Raw genomic sequence first — 17,721 nt, 5'->3', positions numbered from 1 at the left:
TAGGATGGCAATATGTAAAGCAATGGAAGTGAAACTGATGTGAATCTGCAATCTGTATAAGGGGCAATATGGGAGTGCATAACCCACTTGAATCAAAATGTGAAATATGATATATCAAGAAATATGTAATGGAGGGGTAAGACAAGATAATACAAATGGAAGAAATGATTTACAGTAGAAGGGGTAGAGAGAAAAGGGGAGGGGAGGGGAGGGGAGGGGGGATAGTAGAAAATAGGACTGACAGCAGAATACATCAGACACTAGAAAGGCAATATGTGAATCAATGGAAGGGTAACTGATGTGATACAGCAATCTGTATACGGGGTAAAGTTGGGAGTTCATAACCCGCTTGAATCAAACTGTGAAATATGATGTATTAAGAACTGTGTAAGGTTTTGAACGACCAACAATAAAAAAAAAAAAGAACATAAAATACATAAAAAAAAATAAATAAACACATAAAATAAAATTGCTACTTTTTCTTGTTTCCTTCCTTTTACCTCATTGCATTTTTCTCCTTCTTTTCATCAACAAACCTTCCAAAAGTACAGTTACACTCCATGCTTCTGAGCTTCACTGCCTACTCACTTGCTTAGTAACGGAAACCTGGTTTTTGCTTGTAGGACTCAATGAAAGGTCTCCCTCAGAGCTTGCTAATGTCTTGCCAAATAAAGACAGCTGCTCTATCCCCACACTATGTATTCACACAGTGCCAGAGCCATTTTATTTCCATATTATTATTGGTGTATCATGTCTCTCATTTTCCTGAAACAGGTCTCTTTCTACCAAAATTCCAGCCTCTGGCCCTTGAGTATTTTTCTATTTGCTATCCCTCCATCACCTACATACCTTCATACACCTTGCTTGCACCTTACATTCAGAGATCCAAAAGAAATATGTATAAAAGATAAATGCAGTAAATTGGAAACAAAAAAAAATATCCAAAACGAACAATCAATAATTTACATTCCAATTCTTAAAGAATAGTATGTATGGCACTATTAAAATAACATATGCTAAAGTTCTTAACAACTTGGAAAATGCTTATTTTTATAATGCCAGTTTTAAATAAAACAAGTTAAAATATGTGTATGCAATTTAGTTTCAAATATGTAAAGAAATGAATCAGAGGAAACTAGAAAGCTATACTCCAAAATGTTATTAGTCATAACTGCTGATGGTTAACATTTTTCCTTCTTGGTAATTTTATGCATTTTCCAAATTTTCTATACTGATTTTGTTATAATTTTAGACTCAGTAAAAAAGTGAGTTCAACATCATATTGCTGGGCTTGGATTATGGCTCAATGGTAGAGTGCTTTCCTAGCATGTGTAAGGCACTGGGTTTCTATCTTTCAGCACAACAGATAAATAAATAAATTAAATTGAGGTATTGTGTCTATCTATATCTAAATAAATTTAAATGATCATATTTCCTACTGAAGTAAGCTCTATTTTTATGTTGGCATTCACACAAAATCTAACCCTCAATACACTTTCCAGTCTTGTCCCTCACTATATCCCAAAATATTCTCTGCTCTCTTGCTGGACACTACATTTTCAACAATGCATTCCTTCATGGTTGTGTCCATGACTTAGCAAGTCTGTCAAAAGTAAGAAATGTCAACCCTGAAGAACTTAGTTCCCTTAACCCTAATACAGAGCTGGAGGACAATGCTCAGAATCACCTGAGAAAAAAAAGAAATTCTTTTATTTAATCCATAATAGATATACTGGTAGCAATAAGAAACACAAAACTCACTGGCTAACATGATACATGATAACATTTTCTCTTGAGTATAAACTGCTACAAAAGTTAAAAATTCCTAATAGAATTTAGATAAATAACCTGATCCTAAAAACCTAAACTTAATAAAAATAATAGCCACTTATAGATAGTGGAGATCAAGATAAATCAGAATAATAAAATCTTTATACATTGTACAGATAGGACAATAAACACCAGTAAAAATAATTTCATAATATAAAAAAGCAAAAAATAACAAGTAGTTTAATGCCTGAAGCAGTATCTAGTAGATATTCAACAGGTATTCAGTAAATGAAAGAATGCACTTATCCAAGGAATTAGATTGTACTTGATGAGAATTAGTCAGAAAACACTTGTTTTAGAAAATGACTTTTTTCATATAATTTACATAATATTCAACTTACCTATTTAAAAGATGTTCAATGGTTTTTAGTATATTCAGTATTTGAAATCATCATAATCAATTTTCGAAAATTTTTGTTGTTGTTATAGAACTGCTTTAATCGAGTTCTATCTGCATTACAAGCCCAGGGACAGGCAATGGAATGTGCTCATGGCCACTGCGCTCCACATATGATACTGAGCCTGTAATCACTGTTATCAAAATATATGTGTCACTATAAAAAAACCAATGTGCCCCTTTACATCACAAAAAGTATGAAAAATTATAAATATTCACACCCTTGTCACACTCTATGAAACTGGGGATCCGAGGAGACCAGCCCTGTTGCTGGCCTGGTGGGATCAAGGTGTCTCCCAGGGTAGGAGGGTGGTCAGAACCTGAGGTTCCCACCGCCTGAAGTCTCAGCATCAGAGCAGACATGAACAGAAACATGACCTTTGTCCAAAATTTGAAGCAAACGGAAAACAACAACAACAACAACAACAAAACTACAACAACAACAAAAACAAACAAACAAACCCTAAAAATTCTAGAGCTGGTCTTCCTAGGCAGATCTTGGAGGCTGAGTAAGGCCACTGAGGAGGGCAGTGCACAGCAAGGCCCTACCCTCCGGGGAGGCTGGGTCCTGCCTAAGATTTAATTGATTACAAAGAATAAAATAGAAAGTACAGCATAAAAAGTAATACCAAGAGAAAGATCACACTCATACCACTGGATCCTCTTCCTATAAAAAGGTACTTATAACTATTTCTTCTGCAAATAAATGAAAAGAGATTAGGATATTTGGTAAACTGGAAATATTACTAGGCACAGATTTCTGCAACCACATCAGAATATGATACAAAGGTTATAACAAAAGGCTATAAGCTCAAGGAGGCTGAGTTTGTGCCCTCTGGGCCTGGCCAGGCAAATGGGACCTGGGTGGCTAGAGGACATAGGGAGAATCATGTCACTTGACATGATTCAAGTCACTTGACATGATTCAAGTCACTTAACATTGGAGGGTGTCAGCCAGCCCTGCTGGCACCTTGGTCTCCACTCTGTCCCAGCACTGGGCACATGATCCGTCAGGGCAGGGGTCTGCTTTGCCTTTGCCTGGATCAGATCCCTAGCCCCTGGCTCCCTGGGTCACCTTGGGTGGGCATGCTGCTATAAGTCAGGGAGGTTTATGGCACCAGGAGGCCAGGTCATGGTTGGGGGTCCCCTGAGTGCCGCATGCCCAACACGCCCTGCAAGGCAGGGTGCTGGGAATGGCCTGGCCTGACCCTGGGCAGCTTGAGAACCCTTTCTGCAGTCCCCGAGTGCTCGAGCCAAAGGTCACCACAAGGTCAGCAAGGTGAGCTAGATTTAATATTTTAAAAACAGGTAAACTTAGCAGACCCAAAAGAGTCTACAAAGAAACTATTAGAGCTAATAAATGAATTCAGCAAAGTCGCAGGATATAAAATCAACACACATAAATCAAAGGCATTCCTGTATATCAGTGACAAATCCACTGAAATGGAAATGAGGACAACCATTCCATTCACAAAATCCTCAAAGAAATTAAAATACTTGGAAATCAACCTAACAAAAGAGGTGAAAGACTTATACAATGTAAACTACAGAACCCTAAAGAGAGAAATAGAAGAAGATCTTAGAAGATGGAAAAATATACCTTGTTCATGAATAGGCAGAACTAACATCATCAAAATGGTGATATTACCAAAAGTTCTCTATAGGTTTAATGCAATGCCAATCAAAATCCCAATGGCATTTCTTGTAGAAATAAAGAAAGCAATCATGAAATTCATGTGGAAAAATAAAAGACCCAGAATAGCAAAAGCAATTCTAAGCAAGAAGTGTGAATCAGGCGGTATAGCAATACCAGACTTCAAACTATACTACAGAGAAATAGTAACAAAAACAGCATGGTACTGGTACCAAAACAGGCGGGTGGACCAATGGTACAGAATAGAGGACAAAGAAACCAATCCACAAAACTACAACAATCTTATATTTTATAAAGGGGCTAAAAACATGCAATGGAAGAAGGATAGCGTCTTCAACAAATGGTGCTGGGAAAACTGGAAATCCATATGCAACAAAATGAAACTGAATCCCTTTCTCTCGCCATGCACGAAAAGTTAACTCAAAATGGATCAAGGAGCTTGCTATCAAATCAGAGACACTGCGTCTGATAGAAGAAAAAGTTGGCTACGATCTACATAATGTGGGGTCGGGCTCCAAATTCCTCAATAGGACACCCATAGCACAAGAGTTAATAACTGGAATCAACAAATGGGACTTACTCAAACTAAATTTTTTTTTCTCAGAAAAAGAAACAATAAGAGAGGTAAATAGGAAGCCTACATCCTGGGAACAAATCTTTACTTCTCACACTTCAGATAGAGACCTAATATCTAGAGTATACAAAGAACTCAAAAAATTAGACAATAACATAACAAATAACCTAATCAACAAATGGGCCAAAGACCTAAACAGACACTTCTCAGAGGAGGACCTACAATCAATCAACAAGTACATGAAAAAATGCTCACCATCTCTAGCAGTCAGAGAAATGCAAATCAAAACCAACCTAAGATACCATCTCACTCCAGTAAGATTGGCAGCCATTAGGAAGTCAAACAACAACAAGTGCTGGCGAGGATGTGGGGAAAAGGGTACAATTGTTCATTGTTGGTGGGACTGCAAATTGGTGCAGCCAATTTGGAAAGCAGTATGGAGATTTCTTGGAAAGCTGGGAATGGAACCACAATTTGACCCAGCTATTCCCCTTCTTGGTCTATTCCCTAAAGACCTAAAAAGAACATGCTACAGGGACACTGCTACATCGATGTTCATAGCAGCACAATTCACAATAGCAAGACTGTGGAACCAACCTAGATGCCCTTCAATAGACGAATGGATAAAAAAAAATGTGGCATTTATACACAATGGAGTATTACTCTACATTAAAAAATGACAAAATCATAGAATTTGCAGGGAAATGGATGGCATTAGAAGCAGATTATGCTAAGTGAAGCTAGCCAATCCCTAAAATACAAATGAAAAATGTCTTCTTTGATATAAGGAGAGTAACTAAGAACAGAGTAGGGATGAAGAGTATGAGAAGAAGATTAACATTAAACAGGTATGAGAGGTGGGAAGGAAAGGGAGAGAGAAGGGAAAATGCATGGAAATGGAAGAAGACCCCCAGGGTTATACAAAATTACATACAAGAAGAAGTGAGGGGAAAGGAAAAAATAATACAAGGGGGAGAAATGAATTACAGTAAAGGGGGTAGAGAGAGAAGAGGGGAGGGGATGGGGGATAGCAGAGGATAGGAAAGGCAGCAGAATACAACAGACACTAGTATGGCAATATGTAACTCAATGGAAATGTAACTGATTTGATTCTGCAATCTGTATACGGGGTAAAAATGGGAATACATAACCCACTTGAATCAAAGTGTGAAATATGATATATGAAGAACTATGTAATGTTTGAGCAACCAACAATAAAAAAAATAAAAAATAAAAAAATAAAACAAATAAATAAAATATAGGTATTATGTCCAACTACAAGTAAAAAAAAAACATGTAAACTGATTTCACTTTAAAAATAAAATAAAATAAAATCTCTGGTCTGTTAAGTTTACTTCAGCTGCTTCTTAAAGTGGCTTTTCTCTGGAATGACAGAAGTGCCTCCAGACACCGGCCAGGGGCTGGGCCCCTAGATGGTGGACTTGGAGAAGGAGACTCACAGGTCACAGGTTGTGGTTCTTGCCCAGATCATGGTTGTGCAGGTCGATGAGCGCCTGCACCGCCTCCTCCCATTTTTACCCCGTATACAGATTGCGCCATCTTGTGGTGTTTCTGGAAAAATTTGAAGGCCTTGACCATGCCCCTGTTGCTGGAGAACAGGACCTTGAGGTCTTCCTCCATGAAGGAAGACAGGATGTTGGAGATATGCAGGGGGGCCGAGGGCAGGAAGATGTTCTGGAAGTTCTTGGAGCCCGGCTTCTTGAAGGGGTGCAGGGGGGAGTGGGAGGCCCTGGTCCTCCTGGCCCTCATGCGGCAGCTGTATGTTCTGGTGCTTGAACAGCTGATGCGGATGGGCTTCCAATGCCGCTTGTGCCCATTGAGGTGGCTTATGGTCAGCTGGGACTGGCTGCCATCTGTCATCTGCACCAGCGCATTTTCCTTCTTGTTGAACAAGATCTTCACCAGCTGCACGTCCCCATAGACGCCGAAAAGAATAAAGAGGCTTTGAGGTGTGACTCTCTCTGGGTTCAGGTTGCTGACCAGCAGGATGGAGTTCCCAGACCCCACCAGGCCTGGGATGGTGATTTGGTTTGCGGGCAGCCATGGCAGCTGCAGCTGATGGAATGGCCAATAGGGCCAGGGCTTTGTGCGTGTTAGGAACAGGCAGACCTGTGGCTAGAGGAATTGCAATATGGAGAGGCTGAGATTAAACCAGGTGCACCGAAGACCGTGGCCATGGTCTGGTCCATTGAGGGCTGGCTGTCCCCAGAGGACATGTCTGGGTGCCTATAATCGTGGCTCTTGTCCTTATTGTACTTGACATTGGGCTGTTGAGCTTGGAGAAGTCCATGTGCAGCGGGAAGCAGGCATTGTAATGTTCTGCCCATCCAGCGACAGCTTGGCACACTGGGCGCTCACAGGATTGGCATACTGCAGCAATGCCTGGAAGTGGTTGTCCTTGGTGAATGTGATAATCTTCAGGACTGTGCGGAACTTGGAGAAGATCTGGCGCAGCATGTTCAGGATCACAGGGTAGAAGAAGTTCTCCTCGATGATCCTGAGCACCGGACTCTGTCCAGTCATTGCCATCCCAGCATCCACAGCTGTGGTCCAGGTGGCCAAAGTCAGATTCCTCTACTGGACTGAGTTCACGGCCTGCAGTGCCTCCTGGGCCACACTTGGTTTGGGGAGCTGTCAGTCTTGAGCTCCTTGTGGTTGGAGAACTGAATGTAGATGGGCTGGCTACAGCACGGGTGTCACCGAGGTGCAATAGTTGATCATGTGTTGGCCGCCTCCTGGGTGTTCATCTCAATGAAAACCTGGTTTTTATCCTTCAGCATCAGGAGGTTGGTGACTTTCCCAAAGGGCAACCCCAGGGAAATGACTTCGCCCTCTGTTACATCGCTGGGCAGCTTGCAGATATGGATCATGCAGGAGGGGACTCCTAAACTTCTGCTGTCACCTTTGAACTTCTTATTGTCATTTCCATTTGCTTCAGAAGCAGAGTTGCTGCTCATGATAGAGGGTCCATTAGTGACACATGTAGAGAAAAGCTCGTCAGACAACTTAATGCCAACTGCTATGTCTGGGACCATGCTGTGTATGGCACACATAGCAGACCCTAAGGGGATGGAGTGGAGGATCCGGAAATTTAGAACATTTTTATTACCTCCAAAAGAAAGCTTGAAACCCATTAGTAGTCATTCTGTACCTCCCTCCCACCCCTCAGACTCAAGTGACAACCATTTATCCACCAATTGTTTCTAATATTTTGATTTTTTCAGATATTTCATATAAATGGAATCATACAATATGTGGTCTTTTGGTGACTGGCTTCTTAAAATGGTGTTTCACCTACAGTGCAGCATGTATCAATACTTCATTTCTTTTTGTTGCCAAATAATATTCCCTTTTATGGATACACCACATTTTATTCAGCTGACAGATCCTGGGGTCATTTAGATATTTTTTGGCTCTTATGAATAATGCTATATAAAATTCATATGCAAGTTTCTATGTACATTTATTTTCATTTCTCTTGCATATATACCTATGGGATTTATTGAGTCATATGCTCTTTCCTCTTACTGGTTCAGTCTAAGTTCAAAGAAAGAATGGAACTGTTAATTCTGGCTGAGAAATTAGAGAAGACTACTTAGAAAAAGTGGTATGTGAGCTAAGTTTTGAAATAGGAGTGAAAGGACCCAACCACAAAAGGGAAAATGAGATGACAGAAATTCAGACATTTTGACTTGAATAACATTTTGACTTATGTTTGCATATAATCATCCAAAGTACATATATAAAGACACAAATTAGTGTGAATATATTTTATATACAACCAGAGATATGAAAACTGTGTTCTATCAGTGTAATACTAATTTTAATGTATTGCACTCTCATTTTAAAAATCAATTAAAAAATGCATTTTAAAGAGTGGTATTTCAGTAGTAAATCTGTATCAAGACAGCATATTTTTTAAATTTCTGAATGTTTTATTAGTACATCACAGTTTCACATAATAGTGGGGCCCATTTTGACATAATTATACATCATAGAATAAAACTTTCTCCACTTCAGTCCCCAGTACTTCCCTTTTTCCCCTCCTTCTCCCTCCTCCTGTTTCCCTTCTACTCTACTGATATTCCTTCTATTTCTTTATAATTTTAAAAATTTGTTCTTTATAAATAAGCATTAAAGTCAAATTCACTCTGGTGTATTCACATGTACATAGCACAATTTGGTCAATGTCATTCCATTATTTTTCTCCTTTCCTGTTCCTCCTCCCTCCTCTTCTATCCCCTTCTTTTGCTCCACTGATCTCCCTTCTATTTTCACAGGAGTCCTCCCCCACTTTTTCCCCTTTCTTTGGTCAAACTTCATTCTATGAGAGAAAATATTTCAAATATTTTATATAAATGGAATCATACAATATGTGGTCTTTTTGTTACTGGCTTCTTAACTTTCTAAATCAGGCTTATTTACTAATAAATATATAACAACAACACAAGAGGGTTCCTATTTTTCCATTCCGTTGTCAATACTTGTTATTATTTTTTAATAGTAGCCAATCCTAATGGGTCTGAGGTGGTTCCTATTGTAGTTTTGATTTTCATTTTCCTAATGATAAGTGATGCTGTGAATTTTGTGCTTATTGGTCATTTGTGCAACTTCTTTGGAGAAGTCCTTTGCCCATTTTTTATCAAGTTTTATTGTTGTTGAGTTAAAGGAGTTCTTTATTCACTTTGTATTTTAATATATATATATATATATATATATATATATATATATATTAGTTCTAGTTGGACACATATGTTTATTTTACTTCTTTATTTTTATGTGGTGCAGGGCCTCACACGTGCTAGGCAAGCACTCTACCACTGAGCCACAACTCAAGACCATTACTTTGGGTATTTTTAAAAAATATTTTAGTTGTAGTTGGACAAATAACTTTATTTTATTTGCTTTTCTATGTGGTGCTGGAAATTGAACCAGTACCTCACACATGCTAGGCAGTGCCCTATGATTGAGCCACAAACCCAGCCCAACTCTGAATATTAAACCCTAATGAAATATGTGATTTGTAAATATTTTCTTCCTTCCTATAAGTTGCTATTTCACTATCATCTAAACATGTTTTAATATAAATAAAACTCTTAGGTTTTTTAGAACTTTAATATCTTCATCACTCTTAAAGGCCTTAAAATATTATACTTTTCTAGCTTGTACTTTTTTCCCACCCAGTTCTAGGTACAACATTACTGTAGTCTTTTTGAGCTGTATGATAATTTTAGACTTAGACCCCTGGGTAAGAAATTCAAACATTTTCTCTGTTATGTAATGAGGAAGCCACATAAAATAGTAAAAAGTCTTGGACCAGTAGGGAGAAATCCCAAAGTTTAGACCTACTCTATCACTTATTACTGTGTAATCCTTGGGTAAGTCATTTAACTTTTTTGACCTTAAGTTACCTATTTACAAAGCAGAATACTAATGACTGGCCTCCTGTAGACCATTTGCCTTTAAAAAGGGTGGACAACACTTTCTCATGTGTTCAGCAGTCATGTTCTCTGGTATTTAATCCAGTGAATTGAAAACATATCCACATAAAACCCTAACTATACATGTTTATAGCATCTTTATTCATAACTTCCCAAACTTGGAAGCAATCAAGATGTTCTGATTAAAACAAATAAATTGAATTCTAGATAACAGAATATTACACTAAAAAACAAAAATTGTTAGAAAGCTGTGAAAAGACATGGAGGAAGCTTAGATGCATATTACTAAGTGAAAGACACCAATCTGAAAGGGCTCCATACTGTTTGATTCTAAACTACATAATATTCTGGAAAAAAAAAAGCAAAATTATGGAGAAAGTAAAATGATTCGTGGTTGGGGAGACAGAAAAAATAGGAAACCTACAGAGGATTTTTAATGTGGTGAAATTATTGACTATTATAATACAATGGTGGATACAGGCCATTGTACATTTGTCAAGACTCATACAATACCTAACACCAAGATTGATCCTTAACGGAAACTACGCAATTTAGGGAACAATGAGATGTCAGTGTGGATTGCTGAATGTAACAAGTATGCCACTGTAACAAACGCAGGATGACCATGGTGGGAAGGCTCTTTGAGTGGAAGCACAGGAGGTATATGGAAACTATGTAATTGTTTTTAAAATAAAGTTGATTTCTAAAAAATGAGGAGAACACCCTCAGAGAATTTAGTAAAGGAAATAAAGAAGTGAGAGGTAAAAGTAGAGAATATGGTTCATGAAACCAAAATACTCAAGTTTCAAGAAATAGGTAATGATAAAGTTCTGAGCAGAGCACAAAGGTACAAATAAGAAAATATTGATTAGTTATGTCAACTGGAGATGACTGATGATATTAGCAAAATAATATTTTTAATCAAATGGTACAGCAGGACTCAGAGTAAGGGTTAAAAGGGAGAAAAGGAATGCTTAAGAGATAGGAATTGTAGATTATTTTTTCACAAAATTTAAATCAGAATTGAATACCAAAACAAAGATAAGAAAATAAGATGTGGATTGGGTCAAAGATATAGAGATGCAGGGAATAGTAGGAATACTATTTTTCTGAAATGAGAGCTAACAGGCAGATGATGAGGAGGATTGAGTCCATAAATAGAGGGGTGAGAGAGGCACATTGTATCTCCGGGGCCTTTGATATAAACTATTTCATGTCCATATTGGACATCCTCAGGACTCTCAGTTCTACCTATGTATTTCATCCCCACAATACACATGAGAAGATGAAAATGGAAGTCCTGGTAACCTATTCTCTTTTAGTTACCAATCTGCTCTGTCTTTTCTCACTCTTTATTTTGGAATTTAAAAAATTTCCCTGGCCTGGTTGCCATCTGTATGCAATTTGGATCCCATAATTGATCGCTTAAATTTCTTTCAACACTCTTAATTCCTTGCCTTTTGAAACTTCCACCTAGCTATCAACTTCTAAACCTGAATCAATACTACCATCCATTTTCTCCTACACCTAACCTCACTCTGATTCATTCTCTTGTTGCAAATTTCTTTCCCCTCATTCTGTCACACCACCTGAAACCTTTGTTCCAGAATTCAACAAACCCTCACATTCTCAGTCTTTTTACTAATCTCCACTTACTGCCCAACTGAAACCTGGCTACCTCAAGAGGATACCACTGGAATTATGCCCCTTCTGGTAGGAGGTTAATTCTCCACCTCCATTTTCCACAGGTCCAGAGGCATCGCCAGCACTTTGCAGCACCCTGTCACTTGCAGGTTGTCACCCTTCTACTTTCCAACTTAAGACTCAAAATCTGAAGGTATAACATGTCTGGTTACGTCATGCTCTTCTCCTAGTTGATACTACAGTTTAAATATCTGTTTTGCAATCTCTCTCTTCACCCCAACACCTGCAATCATACTAGCTACCTTAACATTAGACAAATAACCTAACACCCTAGGCTCAGCGTTCTTTGTCTTAACCAAGCCGTCATGCCATTTTAGCAACATCCACACCCTTGACCTTGCCCACTCTACACTGCTTTACTGAAGGAAATTCAGCCTTTAATATCTCACTATTGAATTCCTACCCCACCTCCAGCTTAATCAAGCATCATAGCATTACTGCTTAAATACACACCTTCTTTGACATCACTGAGGCCTCATCTTCCAAACATTCTATACTTTCCAGATTTATCTTCCTGTCCTGGTTTCCTTTCTTATGCAATTTGAATCCCATAATTGATTACTTAAATTTTTTTCAACACTCTTAATCCCTTGACTTTTGACCTTTCCTTCTAGCTATCAACTTCTAAACCTGAATCAATCCTACCATCCATTTTCTCCTACATCTAACCTTTGAGCATTGCTGAAGGAAACTGTACAAATGTGCATGCTACTCTTACTAAAATTCATATTTTAAAATTTTAGTGGGGCCTTTTGGACTTGCCTTTGTTCTCCTTCCCATTCTATCAATTGTAGAAGCTTTACTGATATTTTATTGTACCTTCGTCTACCTTTCTTGATTGCTAAGAAAGCTAAGGTGGTCTGTCAAATAAGAATTTCCTTCAAATTCATCCTAATGCCAACCTATCACCTTGTTTAAGTCACTCTTCTGTTTTTGACTCCCTAAATACAGTATGCACAAAAGTCTAGATTCCTTGAAATAACCACTTCCTCTCCCTATCTTTCTGTGGCATCAGTAAAATACCACTGTGCCCTCAACATACCATGTTGCTCATGCTGTGTATGCTGTTCCTTCTGCCACTCTATTTTCTCCTCCGGTTAGACTAAAAAAAAAAAAAAAAACTTTGCTAAAGAAATCTCTTCCATGTCTCCTAAATCCCCTCCACAAAAAAAGGAAAAAAAGCAAATACTTCTTACTTTCCTCTTTCTCCTCCTCCTCCTCCTCCTCCTCTTCCTTCTTAATATTTGTACTACTGCAATTTTTACACGACATGGTAATTATCAATAAAGGTAATTTGAAGAACAAATTTTGTGTGAAGGGACTGGTAGGAACAAGAATTTTAACAACTGAGTGAGAAGTCAAAGTAGGATGGTGAGGAAGGTTCTTCATTCATTAAACAAATAACCAAAATATTAATAACATATTTAGTATTTACACCAAGGGTTGGAGAAAAACCAGTGGGTAGGCTGTAGGTTGGGACAGGTGTGGCAATCAAACTGATGAGACATTAAATTACACTTAGATGTTGAAGAAAGGTTGGAACATGAATTAACTAAAAGAAGCTTGAAGGAGAGGTAGGGAAAAGATAGGTTACCAAGGAAACAAACACATACATATTTGGCTAATATAAGCTGACTGGTCCTGGTTAAAAAAAAAGGTTTAGGATCACTGGTATTAGAAGACAAAACTGAAAGCTCAATTATAGACACTTGCAATTAGAAAAGATTTAAGAATCACCCAAGTGACCCATCTTCCTAATGAAGAATGATACAGCTTTCTTTTTTTCTATCTATCTATCTATCTATCTATCTATCTATCTATCTATCTATCTATCTATCTATCTATCTATATCTCTCTCAGTTTTAAGATAGGGTCTTACTAAGTTGCTGAGAGTCTGAGTTGTTGAGACTTGCTTCAAACTTGCAATCCTCCCAATCTCAAACAAGGTGCTGGGATTACAGGCATGGTGCCTAGCTAAGAATGACATCCCTGACAAATGGATAAGGCCATTCAGTTGGTAATAGCACTGAGGTAGCCACTTCATTATTGTACTCTTCTAAATGTTGAAAATTATTCGTTCTAATATTAACTGTATAGAAACATGCCTCCTTTAACATCTCCCTACCAGTCCTGGTTCTGACTTCTGATGTACCCCGCATAACTCTGTGTTTTCTTATTGGGACAGTTTTTCAAATATCTTAGTTATGTGAGGCCTTGAACAAATTATTTTCTGAGGATCAACTTTCTCATCTCTAAAACAGAGGTGTACAGAAACTAATTGTCTCCTGATAGGTGCTGTCCCTTCCATTTATTGTAATTAGATTTTTTTCTAGGTATATGGAACCCAGCAATGATTACATTTTTTTATCCTTCCAGACAATTGAATATGACATTCTGCTTATGTTCTGGTCAATGGACTGTGAGCAAAAGGGACCTTCTCATCCCCTTTCCTCATTCCCAAAGGTTGGGACTGGAATTTGGATGTAGGGTGAGCCAAGTTAATCCCTGTGGATGAGCACAATACCCTGAAAACAAGATAAGAAAGACCAGGCCCCTGACAACTTGACAAGACAGAACTACCATTCCAGTTTGGACTTTATATAAGAGAGAAATAAACTTCTATTTAGTTTAAGCTTCTTGTTACTTTTTAAAAATAAATGTGTTATGACACAAGAACGTATAGTCCAAATTTGTTGGTCTCCTCTAATCTGTGGTCACCTGAAATTTTGGTTCAGGACCTAAGCTCGCTTTTTAATACTCAAACTTTTTTTTTGAAGTATTTATTTTTTAGTTGTAAATGGACACAGTATCTTTGTTTATGTGGTCCTGAGGACTGAGCCCAGGGCCTCACATGTGCTAGGCAAGAGCTCTACCACTGAGCCACAACCCCAGCCCTTAATACTCAAACTATAAGGAAGAAAAAAAGTACCTTACAATTGCACCATGGCATGGCACATGTAACTTAGGGAACATAACACATAGAGTCATATTGGTGAAAAAGAGCACAGGGTCTCCACCACCACTCCACTCAGAGAGCTCAAGCCTCCAGTCACCATGAAATGGGAGACACCAATTTTAATTTCTTCAGTTACTTTGTTCTAAGTTTCCTGGTAAATATTAAAACATGCACATCTTGCTACACAGGTATAATTCTAGAATTTAAAGATATGTATTGTCATGCAATATTATTCTTTAAAAATAATCCAACAACTTCATTGTACATTTATGTATAATACTGACAGAGATATGCAAATACTACTGCATTTATTGTTTTGTTTTTTGGGGTATTTCTCATTATTTTCAAGGGTAACTTTGACAATTCATGATTCTTGTATGTTGTGTATGTGGGGGAGGTGAACTGGGGATAAAACCCAGGCCTTCATGCTGATGAGACAAGTATTCTACTACTGAGTTACAACCCAACAATTTATGATTTTTTTCTTGACTCTATAACCTATGACAATTACAACTCAACTATAAGGAAGAAATACAGGAAGTAAACAACCAAAATATACTTCAGATGATATCACATCCTGAAAACTTCATGTATAAAATTGGTTTTAGAGGTCACCTAAATCAAGAAGAGTCTGTATCAGTCAGGATAGGGTCCATTGTATTTCAGTTAATATGCAACCCCCAAATTCTAATGGTTCAAAAAACATCCAAGGGTTTGTTTCTGTTCATGTTAATGTCTAGTGGAGGTCACCTGAGGTTCTGAACCATACCATATTCATTTAGTGTCCAGGTTGACCACACATGGACAGCTGTTTGTAGTAAAGGAAAAGAGACACAGCAAACTGCATCATTTCTCTTAAACCTTCTGCCTAGAAATGGCAGATATCACTTTTGCTCACATCTCATTGGTGAGAGAGTCATATGATCATTTCTGAGTTCCACAGGTATTTAATCTACTGCAGAGAGAGGGGACCAGAATACTTAGCCAACTTGCAAAGATTCTGAGATGGGGTAGTAACTCAGTGATAGAGCACTCGACTCACATGTGTGAGGTACTGGGTTAAATCCTTGGCACCACATAAAAATAAATACATACAAAAACATTGTGTCCATTTACAACTAAAAAAGTATTTAAAAAAAAAACTTCCAAATATTCTCTCTTCAACATTTCCCAAAACAGTTATTCAGTCAGTGCTTAGGAATCCACCATCATCTTAAAGAAACCCATTCATGTCCAGTCAATAAAAAGCATTGGGACGTGTTCTTTAGGTTTATTATAAATCTACTCCCCTGGAGCTCCCACCTATTGGTCCTCATTTTGTGTTCTTGTGACAGTAAGGTCAGATCTACTTCTTTTCTTTTTCTTTTTTTTAACTTTATTTTATTTTATTTATATGTGGTGCTGAGGATCGAACCCCGGGCCTTACATGTGGGAGGTGAGAGCTCTACCACTGAGCCATAACCCCAGCCCCAGATCTACTTCTTTTCTAAGAGACAGTTCCTAAACTATCTAGCACTTCAATTATTTCTCATGTAATAGGATGAATGGACTTTTCTGAATATTTTCCTTTTTCTAAACCCTTATTCTGATAATTTTCTTAACATTAAAAAATTTAAAAATGTATTATGACATATCTGCTAATCCAAGAAGGGTAGCAATGATTTTTTACTTCTGTTAAAGGGGTTTTGTAAGAATTGGGTAAAATTAGGAATGTAAAATATACATGCATATAAATGCATATATAGTATATATATGAGCTAGACTATACATGTATATTTTATTTTATATACTATATAAGCATATATATATTTGTGTGTATGTTTCTCTCTATCTCTCTCTCTCTCTCTCTCTATATATATATATATATATATATATATATGTATATATATATGTGTGTGTGTGTGTGTGTGTGTGGGTGTGTGTGTGTCTCTCTATATATATATACATATTCAATTCTCAGCATTTGAAGACCTTCATCTCTCCCCCATTCTCTTATATTGAGGAACTGAATTCAGTGTATATTACCACTGAGCCACATTCTAGACCTTTTTAAAATTTTGGGTCCTCTCCAAGTTGCCCAAACTTGTTTTGAATTTCAGATTCCCCTGCTTTGTGTGCATGGTTTAAAGATATAATGGTAAATATTAACTTAGTGGCATAAAATGGCATTAGCAAAAGTTTTACAAGGCATGAATACCTAGTAATGAGACAGAATACTGCAGACTTAGAACCAGAAAGCTTGAAAAATAGAATATATGCATCAGTATTATGTTTTTTTTTATCTTTTATATATGACTATCTTGAGGCAAATGTAAATGGTCCAGGTCTACTAACCCATTTAGTGGTATCACATATTGGAACCAATTTCCTATAACTAACATTCAGGAAAAATCATACTACATAGATTTATGTATTGGTTTTCTAAAGTATAAAGCTGAGAAATCCGACAACCCAAACTTAAGCAGCATTAAAGTCTGGTGATTAAAAATGAACCCTGGAGCCTGCCTGCCTCCTGGCTCTGCACTTACTAGCTGACTTTTCAACAATTATTTGTGTTTCTATTTCTTCAGGTATAAAATGAGAGTAATAACAACAACAATGGTAATAATAGCAATAGTAATGAGAAAATATTAGTACTTCCTCATAGGATTATTTTGAACATTAACATAAAGACTTAAAAATATATTAGGAGTTAGTGGAGTTTAGCGCAGCCTGCTGGGCACTGCTGGCGGGCAGTGCGCAGGCAGGCTGCCAGTGCCAGCACCGCCTTTGGGTGGCCAGTGCCCAATCCCACGGCATGGCGCCCAGAACCGGCCGGGATGCACACTGTAGACCAGGCAGGGAACAGGCTTGACACTGCTGCCTGCAGAGGTGGCTTTGGGATAGCAGTGGGGACCCCGGCTAGAGCCAAGAGCATGGCCTCAGTGTTCATGTGCTGCATGGAGGACCTGTTGTTAACCAGAAGCCCCTTCCTATGGAACCTGACAGTGTCCATGCTGTGGAGATGGTCTAAAGAGCTGCAGCGGTGGGCTTGCCACTAGGTTCTAAGGACTTGTGCGGGCTGCGGAAGTATACCAGATGACAGAGGACAGGCACTACAGGTGCAGCTCCTGGATGACAGAAGGCTGGAGCTGCTGGTTCAGC

General features: G+C 38.0%; 1 pseudogene; it reads right to left on the bottom strand.

Moving 5' to 3' along the window:
* Positions 1 to 5,918: 5,918 nt before the first annotated feature.
* LOC101973228 (polypyrimidine tract-binding protein 1-like) lies at positions 5,919 to 7,511 on the bottom strand (annotated as a pseudogene).
* Positions 7,512 to 17,721: the final 10,210 nt, after the last annotated feature.

This window comes from Ictidomys tridecemlineatus, chromosome 11 (assembly GCF_052094955.1).
Source record: "Ictidomys tridecemlineatus isolate mIctTri1 chromosome 11, mIctTri1.hap1, whole genome shotgun sequence".
In the NCBI taxonomy this organism is placed as follows: Eukaryota; Metazoa; Chordata; class Mammalia; order Rodentia; family Sciuridae; genus Ictidomys; species Ictidomys tridecemlineatus.
The sequence above is the reverse complement of the archived record's forward strand: the minus strand, read 5'-3'. Positions and strand labels throughout refer to the sequence as shown.